We start from the raw sequence: 16,802 nt of genomic DNA, 5'->3' as shown, positions 1-16,802 counted from the left end.
CATTGAATGAAGAGAACTCAAGTTCTAAAAAAACACTTTGAAAGACAGAATCTAAAACCTCTTCTAGTGGATATTAACATGGGGAACCGTGTGCCCTCATTTCTCTCACTTTATCATCTTCCTTTCCAATATATTCACTCATGTGTCCCTTCAAAAAACATATATTGGACTGTTTTAGGGTGGTGGTAGTAGTGTGAAAGACAAAGTGGGATGTGTTTGAAAACTATTTCAGGGTTAGAACCGATGCAAGAATGATTAGCTGGCTGTGGAAGGTGTCAATCCAGGCTTGGGTCCTGAGTGATTGGTTGATTGTGTTGTTGTTTACCGGATAGAACACAGAGAAGGAAGTGAGGAATTTTGCTGGTGGTAGAGGAGGAAAAGAGAAAAGCTAATTGTCTGGGGATGTGTTAAGTTTCCTGTGGAATATTCAGAATGAGATTTCTATTCAACTAAATAGGTAACTATCCCAGGAGAAGCTATCTGGGCTAAGTCAAGATCAAAATTTATAACTTATCACCATGTTAGTAATATGAAAATAGAAGAGATAAGCCAGAGAGTGTGTGATGTATTGTGGAAGATACTAAAGGCCAACTTTTAAGAGATCACTAAGGTGAGGGGATGTACCAAGGAAGAGTATCTTGTAATCAAATCAAACTTGGAGTGATACTAGAGTTGGAGAGAACGCAGAGCACATGTTCTAGAAGCAAAAAGAAGAGAAAATCTTAAAGAGGGATTACTGTACTGTTAATGCCAAAAACTGACGAGAAGGGAAGTAATAGGAGTACTACAAGTATCCATTTTATTTGGCCATTAGAAGACCATTGTGATATAATGGGAAGATATATGCTTAATGGAAAACAATAAGCTTTCTTACATAGGTGAAAATTGTAGGGATTGAACTGTATATGATGGTGTCATATTACAAATGAAGTGATCATTACTTAGTTATTTAAACTCTACTTTAGGGGCATCTCATCTCCATGACCTTTGTTACATATACCCATAGCCCTTTTGGACCAAACCACTGAAGCAAGTACTCCTTAATTTTGAGTGAGATTTAGCATCATTTACTATGTCTTATACTTAAAAAAAAAAGGCGAAATAATATGAGGTGTCATTTTGTTTTAATTCATGGGAATGACTATAATTTTTAACTAATGTCCAAAGTTGTCAAGAGTAGGGACACGTAGTTTTTCGAGGCAGGAGCCTGCTGTGTCCTCCTTTGCCTGGTAAAGCAATAAAGCTATCCTTTTCTACTTCACCCCCCCCCCCAAAAAAAAGTTGTCAAGAGTATAAGAAAAAAAGAATTTTCAAATTTTATTGCTAAAAGCATAATTGGTGTCTAGAAGACAAATTTGATGGTATCAGATTCAAATATTTTATTCCTAGGAACTTGCTTTATCCTCAGGAAAATTACATATATACATATATGTGCATATCTGACAAATATGTTCAATTAAATTAGATATCACATTATATATTATTATATATTATATATGATCTATATTAATCTGTATTTATATGTGTATATATACAGAGATATTTATTGAAACATTTTTGAAATAGAAAAACTGTAGAAATAATCTAAATTAAATGCCTATTCATAAGTTATGGCCTATCTAGTCAAATGTATTCCTCAACCTTTGAAGAATTAGTTTAGCCTTAAGTGATGTAATTTTAAAAAACCTCCAAGATAAGTTTTCTAAAGGAATTGCAATTTTAAAAAAAGCAATTTAAAAGCAATTGCAAAATAGTATGTAAAATAGGTTAATTTGTATACATTTTAAGTATATATATACATATATATGTATGAATATGAATAAGAGAGTGAATTCTACTTTTAACCTAATAACCTTTCTATGTAGTTTTAATCCTTTAATATGTGTTTGCACTGATTTTTTTTTCAAATACAATGTATGATAGCTTTCTTTTTTATAAAAATTTCAGATCTGGCCTTCTCATGCTAATTTTTCCAATAGTAGGTAAGTTTCAGATATGAGTACCAGACTGTTAGCTATCACCACACCATTTATCCTTTTATTTTAGGAGTAGTTCAAGATTTTTACTTTTTAAAAAGTTTTCTTTGGGGCTTCCCTGGTGGCGCAGTGGTTGGGGGTCCGCCTGCCGATGAAGGGGACGCGGGTTCGTGCCCCGGTCCGGGAAGATCCCACATGCCACGGAGCGGCTGGGCCCGTGGGCCATGGCCGCTGGGCCTGCGCGTCCGGAGCCTGTGCTCCGCAACGGGAGAGGCCACAGCAGTGAGAGGCCCGCATACCGCAAAAAGAAAAAAAAAAAATTGAATTGGGGCAGAAGGCAAAGGAGAGATTGAAACCAGTTAGGAAGCATTGTAATTGTCTGGGGTGAGCAGTGATGACTCGAAGTAGAGTGATGGCTCTACCTCCACGGCACGCTGGCCTTAACTCCATCACGGATCTCATCACTGTAATGAGAGCAACGGTAAGTGTCCATTTATATTTTTTTCTCGTGCCGTTCCTCTCTGTAAACTCAGATACAGACCAAGGGGGTCAGCAATGGGATGTAGAGAAGAGGGTAGTTAGGAGAAACATTTTGAAGAAAAAAATGATAGAGATAACACTGCTGTAACGGGAATGATTAACTGGGGACCCGTGGAAATCTATGAGACCTTGTGCAAAATGTATGCATATGGGTATCTTTTATGGAGATGACCCATAGGTTTTTGTCAGATTCTCACAGGAGCCTGAAACTTAAAGAAAACAAAATAGCTGAGCATCATTGAGTAATTGGAAAAGTGGTATTTCCATTTATAGAATCATATTTCTATACGGTACTGTCAGATATCTGTTATTACTTGGCACCATCTCCAACTTTTTAGACAATTACTGTTATTTTTATTTTATAATGTCTTAGGGTCCTATGATGGTATCTGTATAGAGTTGAGGTAATTCAAAACTATTAATCAAGTGAAACTGAATATGAGAATTTCTCATTTAGAGGATTAATATTTATACACTGTTCCTCATGGTTTTAAAAAAAGTATTTCCTTAATTTATAAGAAAGACAAAGGGTAAAACAAATATTCTACGCATAGAAAAATATAGTTAGGAAATTATGGAACAGTTTCCCTAATAATGAAGGAATTCAGACTGGAACAGCGTGAGGTTCTACTGTATTTGTTAAATTAGCAAAACTAACCCAGTGATTCTTTTTTTAAGCACTGGCAGGATTAGGGACTAAGGGATGCACCAACACGTTTCTCCTGGCTTTGTAAACTGGCCAGTCCTTCTGGAGAGCAACCTGCTGTGGGTCGGGGATCACAACACTGTTCGTAGTGTTTGATCCAATAATTTGTTTGAGCAATCTCACTAATGGGCTTATTAACCAAAGGAATATGTTTATAGCTTGTTATGGCAATATGGTTATTCATCATAGTGAAAATGAAGTAGCAACCTAAATATCTAGCAATAATGAACTAGACAAGGATTCTATATTTAATGGCTACTGGCATGCATATGATGTATAAGCTAGTGGAATTTAAGTGTATGGAACTATTTATATAAAATAATAGTGAGTGAAAAGAGCTAAAACAGATATAGACCAATTGCAACACTTTTGTACACTGCTAATAATCAGAAGACAGTGCAGTGATATAAATAATTGATATTGCGGGGCTTTGTGGTGGGGGGGTGCCTAATTTTTTGTTCTAGAATGTTAAATGTCCAGTCTCATACACTCACACAGGGAGCATCACCTGGTGGAGGGGGTAGAATACAGTATTATGTTTAAGAGGCTCTGGAGCCAGACAACTTAGTTGAAGTCCTGGTTTTCTTAGTTCTATGATCTGGAACAAAAATTTATTTGTTTATTGTCTCTAGGTCGCATTTGCAAACTGAGGATCATAATACTACCTTCTTTATAAGCTTGTTATAAGCATTAAAAGAGATTACTGCAAAGTGTTTGGCAAATAGCAAGGGCTAAATATGTTTTAACTAGCATTGTTATTGTATACTTTGATCAATCATGTACATATTAATTACTATGTGTCAGGCTGTTTTCTAAGAGGTTTATAAATGGCATAGCTACCTGACTAGATTGTATTAAGCAGGGACTATATCTTTTTTTTTTTTGGCTGTGTTGCGTCTTTGTTGCTGTGCATGGGCTTTCTATAGTTGCGGCAAGAGGGGGCTACTCCTCATTGCGGTGCACGGGCTTCTCATTGCAGTGGCTTCTTTGGTTGTGGAGCACGGGCTCTAGGTGCATGGGCTTCAGTAGTTGCGGTGCGTGGGCTCAGTGGTTGCAGTGTGCGGGCTCTAGAACACAGGCTCAGTAATTGTGGCACATGGGTTGCTCTGTGGCATGTGGGATCTTCTTGGGCCAGGGCTCGAACCTGTGTACCCTGCATTGGCAGGTGGATTCCTACCACTACTCTAACAGGGAAGTAACAGGGACTATATCTTATAATTATCTTGTGTCTTCTGTCTATAGTACTTAGCAAGGTAACTTGCACATAATACATAATGAATATCTAGTAGATGAATGCAAATGGGGTTCTCCTTTCCTAAGGATGAACAGTTCTCCACTAATTTTATACTTCTATATGGAGGGTTTTTCCTAAGGAACACTCACCCTATCAGATTGTGTACTGGTTACTGTCCTCTTATTATTTGTTGAAATCCTATCCTTATTTTATCCCAAAGAATGCAAGACCAGCTGGCCTCAGCAGCAGGGAATGTGGTTGGAACATGAGACTCAGAGTCACCAGCCCCAGTCTCAGTGTTGACTGTCCACATAAGCACAGTGTGACCCGGAGCCAATCCCCAATTCCTTTTGTCTCTGAGTCTCCATATGTCATTTGGGAAGATTTCTTGCCATAGTTCTCAAGAATTTAAAAGAAGGCTTCCAGAAATCAACAGTGCAAACAGAAATGCAAACACTTACTCTTTTTCACAAATGATTAAGAGGAAGAAAATTATAGAAGGGCAGGGGAAGAAAAGCTCATGCCAGTGACCTAATTTTTCCCATATAATATTTGTCTTTCTTCATTTGCTGGAAAATCCTCATCAAGGAAAACATTATGAAGACAAACCACAGCAAATCAAATCACTAGGTCTGTACATTTCCATGTAACAAGGCATAAACCAGTGTAAGATAATCAACATAAAAATTTCAGCATGAGATGGGAGAGCGAGCTAATTAATTCATATATATATATATTTCTCTTTCTGTGTTGGGTATTTTCTAATTCTGACCATCAGATGCAGAGTGAGCTCTATAGGCTGGAAACTATACTTTGACCTCCTGAAAACTGAGATCTCTTGTTCTATTTCATGTTACTTTCATTGTCACTAGGGTCACTAATGTGTTGTGGAAAGAAAGGGGACAGCAGAGGGCCCCCTATGATTAGAACATGACTGCTTAAGTGTGAACAGTGCAATGTTTAAGCATATAAACCCAAGAAGAGGCCAATGGCTGGAAGTTCCCTTACCAGGTGCTGGCTGTATCATTCTCTGGTAGTGGGAAAAAGTGTCTTGAAACTCTGGGTGCCCTTTGTCAAAGACTTTCTTTTGTTGCCAGATCAAGATAGCCCTTTCTCATCCCAAATGTTCCAGACAAAATGAATCAGTTGGATAAATGCTGATGCATTTATTTGTTGAAATATTACTCAGACTTTAGGACAGACAGAAAAATATCTCAAACATGGAAAAAATTTTCACAATACAGTATTGAGTAGAAATTCTATAGAAAATGTCATACACAGTATAATCTCTATTATCTATAGGTATACATATACCCTTAGAGAAATTATTGGACAGAAACATATATAGATGTTACCAGTATCTACCTCTGAGTTATGGGATGTTTTGCATTCTTTATATTTGTCATTTTATTGGTATGATCCTACATTACACTTCTAATCAGAAATAAAATTAGAAATATTAAGGTACTTCTTTTTAAAATGTTACAGTTTTCTTTTTAACAGGCAGCAGTTTCAACTAGTGGTAAAGTAAGCATGTGGTCAGGCAAATGAAAAGTTCTGTATTGCAGAGACCTGGAAGGAATTTGCGGCAAATAAAGTAGTAAAGGATGACACAGAGTCAACATTCGATGAGAACTCATTGTTTTACCTCTAAGACTAGTTTATGATTGTTAGACTTGGAATAGACCTTGGGAATCAACTAGACCTAACTCTCCAATTTACAAATGAGGGAACCAAAGCTCTGGGAAATAAAGTGATTTCCCAAGTTCCAGAAGCAAGGCAGTAGCAGGACTAGGAAGACAATTGAACCTACCTAGACTTTAGACCATGCTTTTTTTTTTTTTTTTTTGCAGTACGCGGGCCTCTCACTGTTGTGGCCTCTCCCGTTGTGGAGCACAGGCTCCGGACACGCAGGCTCAGCAGCCATGGCTCACGGGCCCAGCCGCTCCGCGGCATGTGGGATCTTCCCGGACCGGGGCACAAACCTGTGTCCCCTGCATCGGCAGGCGGACTCTCAACCACTGCGCCACCAGGGAAGCCCAAGGCCATGCTTTTTTTTGCTCCATAGTCTCCTTAGCTGCCCAGTTCTGGTTCTGTCACCTGTATACACATTAGGATAAGTCTGGAAGATTCCCTCTGATGCAGGCTAGTTACAGATGGGCTGTTCTATCCCCATGTAGGGGAACTTTAGAAGACCAAATTATTTCGAAGACAGGTGGGGGCTTCTGATGATCTGAAATGAGAATCCAAGACCTGAGCTCTGACCTGGTGTCTGAAGCCCCCTCTTTAGTTGCAAAGATGACCTGGGGACAAGCTGGACTTGGAACATCTGGGATTCTCAGGAAAAGTTCTAAGGATTTATTCTAATTTGGATCATTTCCACTTTTCCTTAAGGTGTCATGGCAATGTGCCTGTACTGTCTCAACATCAGTCAGACCATTGCCAGAAAAGGGCCTTATTTCCTTGCTTACTTAGGATGTACTCATTGCGAAGGTGCAGTGAAAGCTTGAATGACATTTTTTATCAAGAAATACATATTGGGACTTCCCTGGTGGTGCAGTGGTTAAGAATCTGCCTGCCAACTCAGGGGACATGGGTTCAAGCCCTGGTCCGGGAAGATTCCACATGCCATGGAGCAACTAAGCCCGTGCACCACAACTACTAAGCCTGCGCTCTAGAGCCCACAAGCCACAACTACTGAGCCCGCGCACCACAACTACTGAAGCCCTGGTGCCCTAGAGCCTGCGTGCTGCAACTCCTGAGCCCGTGTGCTGCAACTACTGAAGTCCACATGCCTAGCGCCCGTGTTCCACAACAAGAGAAGCCACCACAGTGAGAAGCCTGTGCACCGCAACAAAGATTAGCCCCCGCTCACCACAACTAGAGAAAGCCTGTGAGCAGCAATGAAGACCCAACACAGCCGAAAATAAATAAATAAATTAAAAGAAATGCATTTTGAATGAGCACTGATAATGCACTCAGCATCGTGCTAGGCACTGGAAAACCTCAGAAGAACTAGAGGCCATGTTCTTGCTCTCAAGTAGTAAGTACATTGGGCCGAGCTCAGTGTCTTCAGGCAGACAGTGTCTCTGGGCCTGTGTCACATCTTTAAAGCAAAGGTGACATTACTGTAAAGTATGTTGCTAAGGAGCTAAAGGCTAAATTGTAGAGACAAGATTAACACACATGATTTGACAGAGAGAATATGTAAAACAGCATGGATGACATGCTACATTGTCTAACTGGTAAGAGAAAGGTCAGCTAGGATTTACCGAGGTCAGATTAGTCTCCACAGGAAGGCAGATCTTTTTGGTTAGACAGAATTTGGGGCCAATTTGGATTAGAGGAGCAATATTGCATGTCCCATGTGTTTCTAGAGCAAGATGGATAAATTCTCATGGTTAGCAAGACGTAACAGCTCTGAAGCAGTTCATGGTGGATAGTACATTTTGAAGAGCAATTTATTTTAGGGAACTTAGTGTTTGGATATTTCCCCAACAATTAGAGAAATTCAGTCAGAGCAGAGTCAATGTGTTACTGTTTTTCTGATAAGTGCATAGGATGTAATATTATGCGCTATGATGTTACAGGCATTCTTCTAAGTGCTTGTTGTTAATTTTCTCACTAAATCATCACAGGAACTCTATAAATTAGCAAAGTTAACTAAAACTCTGTAAGTTGAGGCAAAGAAAAGTTAGGTGGTTTCTCCAAAGTCTCACAACTAGTAAATGGCAGAACCAGGACCCAAACCCTGCTAATTCAGGGGCTTCTTCTCTGCTTCCTGGTATTTATAGAAAGATATTTATAGAAAACATGGCCTTTGTTCCTATGAGAATTTACCATTGGCCTTTCGTATCCCACTAAAGTCATGGACATTTCCACAGGCTGTCTGATCAATGGTTTGTGGGATGGTAGATTTTCCAATTCTAGTCTATTAATTAAAGTTAATAAGAAGCCATGACTGAGGCTAAGATGCTAAGGGTTAGTGGTGGATTTTAAAACTCGCAGTCCTGCCTGTGAAATTCTGCTCACACAGTCAGGGATGGGTAGGTTTGGGAGCTGCATTTCTAATGGAAGTTTGAATTTCTTTATTCCCATTCTTAAGCAATGAGGCTCTGGGAAAGTACAAGTCTCCTTCCGGGGGGGCTTCCAATACCTCAGCCAGTCTTAATGCTTAGAGAGGCAAGAATGTTCATTATCATCATCAATAACAGTAACAAATAGTTACAGAGCATCTCTACTGGGCAAGATGCCAGGTGCTGTGTGGAATACAAAGATGACTAAGATAAAAACCTGTTCTTGAGTAGCTTACAGTCTAGAAGCAGATAACTCTAATTCAAGGAAAAATGTCACAAGTGCCATAAAATATTATATCTCTGCATCTGGCTCTTGGCCAGTCTTGTTTTTTTTGTTTGTTTTGTTTGGAGTTCTTCTTTTTTTTTTTTTTAACATTTTCTTTTCTTTTCTTTCTTTTCTCTTCCTTCCTTCCTTCCTTCTTTCCTTCCTTCCTTTCCTTCTTTCTTTCCCTCTCCCTCCCTCCCTCCCTTCCTTCCTTCTTTCTTTTTTAAAAATATTTATTTCTTTATTTGGCTGCGTGGGGTCTTAGTTGCAGCAGGTGGGATCTTCATCGCGGCATGTGGGATCTTTAGTTCCGGCATGGGAGCTTTTCGTTGTGGAAAGTGGGATTTAGTTCCCTGACCAGGGATCAAACCTGGGCCCCCTGCACTGGAAGCCTGGAGTCTTAACCACTAGACCACCAGGGAAGTCCCTATTTTTATTTATTGAATGAAAGATTCTTTAAATTCTATAGTCCTTTACAAGTTTCAAAAATTGCACACAGATGATTATGATCCCATAATAATCCTTTTGTCCCCCCTGCATAGTTGCAATTGGCACTAAAGGAAAGGAGGTGGGGACGCTGACTGGTAAATGTAGCTGAGGCTGTGTGTCCTGAGCAGAGCAGGCTTGAGTCAAACTAGGCAGAGATGGTACCCTCTGATGATCAGGGGAAGATGGCCAGGCTGAAACTTGATAGTTAAGGGAGGATTTTGAAATGACATAATGAGAGGCAGTAAAGAATTAGAAAGGAGAGTCCTCACCAGGGAAGAAAAGATGAAGGAGTGTTGATAGTAGGTAGAGAGTTCCAGATAGCCAGGCGTGTGGACATGAGGCTTAGGTCCGTACTGAAGAATCAAAGAAAAAGACTGAGGTAGCAGGTGAGAAACCACGCCAGAAGAGTCCCCCATGGGCAAGTCCTACCCGCCATGGGCATCCTCCTACCAAGTTCTACATTGTAATGGGACAGCTGCAGGCTCCCCTTGGTGGCCCTAGCCAAAGGAAATCCAGACTGAGTTTGAATGGACCTAGCTCTAGGGATAAGGAAGCCGGCTTCTCAGGGGCAGATTCTGTATCTTCTTTGGCTTTAAATGTTTCTGAGTCTGCTGCCTCCATAAGCAAGTCTATATTTCCTCAAGATCCCTGAGGGTAAAAGGATGCTGGTTTGCCTGTGGGGAGGTAAAAGGATGCTGGTACCCCATCTCCAGTCTACTTACTTATTGCTGAGTTTGCCACCAGTTCTCTACAACAGGGGTCCCCAACCGCTGGGCTGTGGACTGGTACCGGTCTGCGGCCTGTTAGGAACCGGGCCACAAAGCAGGAGCGGCGGGCGAGCGAGCGAAGCTTCATCTGCGGCTCCCCATCGCTCCCCATCACTGGCATTACGGCCTGAACCATCCCCTCCCACCCCACCCCTGGTCCATGGAAAAATTGTCTTCCATGAAACCAGTCCCTGGTGCCAAAAAGGTTGGGGACCGCTGCTCTACAATACATTCAATGAAGTTCCAGCTCATTTTGAGTTTGTTTTTTAAAGCACCTTGTTTCCCTTTATCTGAAACAAGCTCTTTCCTCAGTTTACGAGACACAGCAATTCCCAGGTTTTTAGACACAGATCCCTCTTACAGGGCCCACAGTGCCATGTAGATGATAGCCACAAAGTAGAAATCCCCTGGCCTTCTTTTCAGAAGCCTGTGACAGGAACCAGACCTCTCCAGCCTGAGGCTGGAATGCTGACATATTCTTGATATAAGAGGAAGTCTGAACTGATGGTTAAATATTTGTACAGCAAGAGAAAGAGGAAACAAGGAGAAACAAAAGCACCCTCCATGTCAGAGTCACAGGACCATCTACTCTGGCAGGCCACATCAGCCGAAGCCAAACGTAAGTATAGTTAGGTTACACGTGTGATTTGGTCTTCAGAAAAAAGCTATCTGTCTGAGGATGCTGTGTTCCAGCCACTTTAATTGGAGTGATAACAGAGCCGCTGTCAAAGAGCCTCTAAGTTCCATTTCAGTTCTAGACTGTTCTCAACAGGCTGCTCTGACTAGAAATCATTAGTCCTGGAGGCTCAGAGTCTACCAGTCTAATTACACACAGACTAAGCTCTTACTTTTACTGGTGACTTTTTATTTCAAAATTTTCCCACTATAATTTGGATAATAAATAAAAAATCTCCTCTAATTTTTGCCATTTAGGATAACCACTAATATAACTTCGGTGCATTTGTTTTATGTATATGGAATCTTTAGAGATATATAATGACAATGCACATAAAGTTTAAAACATTAACTGTAGTAAAATATACATAACATAAAATTTATTACCCTAGCCAATTTTAAGTGACAGTTCAGTAGCATTAAGCATATACACGTTGGGGGCTTCCCTGGTGGCGCAGTGGTTGAGAGTCCGCCTGCTGATGCAGGGGACACGGGTTCGTGCCCCGGTCCGGGAAGATCCCACATTCCGGGGAGCGGCTGGGCCCGTGAGCCATGGCCGCTGAGCCTGCGCGTCCGGAGCCTGTGCTCCGCAACGGGAGAGGCCACAACAGTGAGAGGCCCGTGTACCGCAAAAAAAAAAAAAAAAAAAAAAAGAATATACACGTTGTTGAGCAACCAACCAACCTCTGGACGTTTTTCAGCTTGCAAAACAAAAACTCACTTCCTCCTCCCTCCAGACCCTGGAAACCACCTTTCTACTTTCGGATTCTATGAATTTGACTACTCTAGTTAGCTCAAATAAGTGAAGTCAATATTTGTCTTCTCGTGACTGGCTTATTAAACTTAGCATAATGTCCTCAGGGTTTATCCATGTAGCATGTGTCAGAACTTCCTTCCTTTTTAAGGCTGAATAATATTCTACTGTATGCAATATCACATTTTGTTTATTCATCCACCAATGAACATTTGGGTTGCTTCCTCCTTTTGGCAATTGGGCACAATGCCGCTGTGAATTTACATGAAGTTTTATACCCTACTTTTTACTTTCCATTGTAATATCTAGGTATAAACATATATAATTTTTTCCAGGTTGATATATAGCCTCCATAATAATCTTTCTTTCTCTGTTTTAACAGCAACATGGTAGTCCTTCAAACCCATATTCTTAAATCTTTTCTACAGTTGGACATTAGAAATGTTTCCAGTTTTTCCCTCACTGCTGTTAAAAATTTTGTACCTGTGATATTCCCCCCATATTTTACTTTATATTCGTAGATTCCTACAAAGTGAAATTACTAGGTTTAAAAGATATGGACATTTTATAACTTGAAAGACAGGAGATTTGGGGGGGAGATAAATAAGGAGTTTGGGATTAACATATACGCACTACTATATATAAAACAGGTAAACAACAGGGACCTACTGTATAGCACAATGTTTTGTAATAACCTATAATGAAAAAGAATCCGAAAAATTATATATATATAAGTACCTATATATATAGCTGAATCACTTTGCTCTTGAAACTAACACAGCATTGTAAATTAACTATATGTTAATTAAAAAAAAAAGAACTTCTTCCAAAGGGAAGAAAAAAAGAAAGACAAGAGATAGAAAGCCAAATTGCTTTCTAAAAGAATTGTATCTATTTGCACACTAATAGTGTATATGAATTTACATTTCCCCATATTCACACCAGCTTTTTTTTTTAATTTTTCTGGCTGCGCTGCACAGCATGTAGGATCTTAGTTCCCCAACCAGGGATTGAACCCCTGTCCCCGCCTAACTGGAATCATGGAGTGTTAACCATTGGACCGCCAGGGAAGTCCTTATTTATTTATTTTTTTTACATTAGAAAATTAAACAGGAGGAAGATAAGGGCTCATTTCGTTTTTCTTTTTTTAAAAATATTTATTTATTTATTTGGCTGCACTGGGTCTTAGTTGTGGCACACAGGATCTTCATGGTGGCATGCGGGATCTTCATTTGCAGCATGTGAACTCTTAGTTGCAGCACGCGGGATCTAGTTCCCTGACCAGGGATCGAACCTGGGCCCCCTGCATTGAGAGTGCAGAGTCTCAGCCACTGGACCACCAGGGAAATCCCAAGACCTCAGTTCTGTTTGATAGACAACACCGTGATTATTAACAGTGATGGGCATTTATGAGAACACTCCAAACTTGGCCAGCCTGTGAATACTAGCATGGTTACAGTTAACTGAGATATATATAATATATAATATATGCATATAGTAGAAACATGTCTGCTATGTAGTGGGGGGCTCAGTAAATGATAGCTATTATTATTGGTGCTATGATTTCTATTAATGCCCAAAGTATGATGATTCTTAGCCAGTACATGGTCTCTCAGGCCCTCAGCTCCTCTAAACCAGGGATCCCCAACCCCTGGGCCACGGACCGGTACCGGTCTGTGGCCTGTTAGGAACAGGGCTGCACAGCAGGAGGTGAGCAGCAGGCAAGTGAGTGAAGCTTCATCTGTATTTACAGCCGCTCCCCATTGCTCGCATTATCACCTGAACTCTGCCTTCTGTCAGCATTATGGTGAGTTGTATAATTATTTCATTGTATATTACAATGTAATAATAATAGAAATAAAGTGTACAATAAATGTAATGTGCTTGAATCATCCCAGCACTATCTCCCCTCCCCAACCCGGCCCTCTCAGTAGAAAAATTGTCTTCCATGAAACCGGTCCCTGGTGCCAAAAAAGTTGGGGACCGCTGCTCTAAACCATGGTTTTCCAACTATATGGGTCATTTGCAGTTTGGTGGTCTCTCAAAACAGTTTGTTCTTCCCTGTGGAGGTGCTCTACACAAGCTCTTTGCAGCTAATGCTCTCTACACACAGCTTTGCTTTGCTGGTGGCTGCCCTGAGACCTCAAGAGTACCAAAGCTGTACTTAGGCTGGAGGGCATCACGGTAGAAGTGTCATCTGGGCTCCAGCATGACACTGCCTTACGCCCAGAATCTTGTAAATGTCTTTATTATTAATACGCTCCTCTATCTTTTGGCCCTAATGCCCTCTTTTCAGAGAGGCTCAAGGCAACAGCAATGTAAGGGAGCCCGTATGCCATGCTCCCTTCAGTAGGCAGAATAATGACCCTTCTTCCCCCCAAGATGTCCACACCATATTCTTGGAACCTGTGAATATGTTACCTTACATGGTAAAGGGCCTTTGCAGATGTGATTGAGTTCAGGATCTTGAGATGGGGAGATTATCTTGGATTATCTGAATGAGCCAATGTCATCACATGAGTTCTTTTAAGTGAAGGAGGGAGACAAGAGGCTAAGAGAGAGAGTGACAGAGAGTTAAATGGAAGAGAGAGAGAGAGAGAGAGACAATTAATGCTGTGTTGCTGACTTTGAAGGTGGAAAGGAACCCTGAGCCAAGAAATGAAGGTGGCCTCTAGAGGCTGGAAAAGGCAAGGTAACAGATTCTCTCCTAGAGTCTCCAGAAGAATTGCACCTCTGCCAACTCCTTGAGTTTTAGCCCAATAAGACCTATTTTGGAATTCTGACCTCCAGAACTCTAAGATAATACATTTGTGTTGTTATAAGCCATTAAGTTTGTGGTAATTTGTTATATCAGCAATAGCAAACGCATACACTCCCCTCCTCCTATTTCTATTGATTCCTTCCTATTTTTCTTTCCAGGGTTCCTTTAAATCTCTTTCTTTCTTTTTTTTTTTTTTAAGCCTGAACTTGAAAGTTCCCAAGTTAATTAAGACAATTAGAGGGGCTACAAATTCCACAGTTAGGAAGTCTCTGCTGCTACTCTGGTCAACAGTTCCATTTGCTCTTTTGTAAATTATTTACGTTCTTTGCCCAACTGATGACTCTTAATGTCATAAGAGTATAGATCTATAGGGCCACTCGAAGATTCCACAATGAGCCATACTCTCTCGTGTAACCATCCATCCAGTCATTTATACAACAAATATTTACTGGAGACTTCCACGTGCCAGGCTTTGAGCTAGTATTGGGATATAAAGATGGAAGTGCGCAATCTGTGCTTCCACAGAGACCATAGGTGTTGGGTTTTTATACTTGAGAACAATATGCATAGTTTTTTTTTTTTGTTTGTTTTTTGTTTTTCTTTTGTTTTTGGTCCTGCAGGTGTTGTAAGATTTGTTTCTTTCTCGAAAGCAGTTGGGTATGTGGAGCCTCTTTGACTAAGTAACAAGCGAGAGGAACCGTACCCTTGTTCCGTTGTGTCTTCCAGTTTGTATTCAGACCCAGACAAAAGTTAATGTGTTTGATGATAGATAAACATGAATGAAAAATGGTGTAGCCCAGTTCCTCTTTATTTAGGATAATTTCTCCCCTCTCTTTATCCTCTTCGGTGCTGCTTTCCTGCCTGTGATGCAGGGAGCTAGGTTCCAATTAAATCTTTGTGGACAAAAGGTACACATGACATCCCATCCCCAGATAACAGGTGGCAATAAATCCATCAGCACATCCACTTTCAGAGAACAGTCCTGGCTGAACTGCTAAAAGCTGCCAATACCTCACTGAGTACCTTGTACAAGGTGAGCTCTAAGGTAAGATGTTTTTCTCTCTGGACACATTTAATCCTTCCTTGTAAGTTGTGTCTCTCAAAAGAGAATTATGCCTGTAAAGTTTACTACTGATTTGTTGACAGATTCCTGGTTTTGTTTGGTTTGTTGTTTTGGTTTTGTTTTGTTTGCTTGAATATTTTTGGTCTGTCCTCAGAGAACTTATTTTATTCCATTTTACATCTTTTAGTTTTCCATTGCTTTTCTTTTAATCTCTTCTTATATTCTTATGTGTGCATTTCTTATATATCCTAACTCAGTTTGTATTTAGATATAGCTTTTCCTTATATACAGAGAAATGAAGGGCCTTAAATGATTTGCATGCATTTTCTGGTTAAAACTGATCTGGAAGTTGGGTTCCATGGGCACCCCTTGTTCACTTGCAACTGTAGTGTGGATGGTGTCCTTCTTCCAACCCTTGCCTTACAACAGAGTAGCTCAGTGCTAGGATACTTCCAACATTTGAGGCTGATATTGAACCCCAATGATAATCATTTAAAATTATTTAGTTTCTGTATTATGAAAGTAGTTAATTATAGAATAATTATAGAGTAACTCAAAATTACAGAAAAGGAAAAAGAAGATAATTTGTCATTGATTATAATAGCTGACACTTGTGGGTGTACCCTTCTAGTCTAGTCTTTTAAAATGGTGCACATATATTTATTTTTTATATAATTGAGGTCAAGCTGTAGATACAATCTAATATTTTTTTCTTAGCATATTAAGAGTATTTTCTAAGTCATCAAAATTATTTGAAAACATTGTTTTTAAGAGCTACTTATATTCCACCATTAAAATGTATCATTTTTATGATACATTTAAAATGTATCACTAACATAAATAATTCAACAGTTATTAATTTTACACATAAATCTTTGGCTGCATTTCTGATTATTTCCTTAAGATAGGTTCCAAATCAAAGGGTATACATTTTTTAGAGCCTGATATGTTTCATGACAGTAATCTATTTTAAACTTTATAAGATTAGAATTGTTGATACTACAACAGAAACAACATAAAAGAAAATGAAATTCTTCCCAGCAACTGTTATTACCTGAAGTTTAACAAAGTACTCTGACTTAATGCTGACTAATGACATGAAATCCTAAGTAGAAAACGGATCATCAAAGTTGGTATTTTACTTACACAGAGTAGCACACCTTTCTGAGCAGGGGTTTATAGCTTAAACAAAAGAATATGTGTGTTTCTAGTACCATAGAGCAAGGGAAGATGGTGGGGAACATTCCTGCAAGTTAAAAAAAAAAACCTGGGACTTTGTTCTAGTTTGACACTGATTGTGGGACCTGAGACACATCTCTTAGCTTCTTGAATCTCAGACTTCTCATCTGTGAGATGAAAGGCTTGGTCTAGGTCAGTGTTTCTCAGTGGGCAGCACAGGTAACACTTGTGTCACATGGGCTATTTTGGGGTGGTACATAGACATAGACAGTTATTTTTTTGGCATGGCCCATAAAGTTATCTTTTTAAATGATAAT

At 39.9% G+C, this 16,802-nt stretch overlaps 2 non-coding genes across 2 annotated transcripts; both read right to left on the bottom strand.

The window, feature by feature from the left end:
* Positions 1-9,146: 9,146 nt before the first annotated feature.
* On the bottom strand, positions 9,147-9,219 carry TRNAW-CCA (transfer RNA tryptophan (anticodon CCA)). Its single transcript has one exon. It is a non-coding gene; the product is annotated as a tRNA-Trp (tRNA).
* Positions 9,220-12,755: 3,536 nt separating this feature from the next.
* Positions 12,756-12,828, bottom strand: TRNAE-CUC (transfer RNA glutamic acid (anticodon CUC)). The gene has a single exon. It is a non-coding gene; the product is annotated as a tRNA-Glu (tRNA).
* Between the last annotated feature and the right edge of the window lie 3,974 nt (positions 12,829-16,802).

The sequence above is a fragment of the Lagenorhynchus albirostris genome, chromosome 7 (assembly GCF_949774975.1).
Source record: "Lagenorhynchus albirostris chromosome 7, mLagAlb1.1, whole genome shotgun sequence".
In the NCBI taxonomy this organism is placed as follows: domain Eukaryota; kingdom Metazoa; phylum Chordata; class Mammalia; order Artiodactyla; family Delphinidae; genus Lagenorhynchus; species Lagenorhynchus albirostris.
Note: the sequence above shows the minus strand (reverse complement) of the source record. Positions and strands in the feature narration are given on the sequence as shown.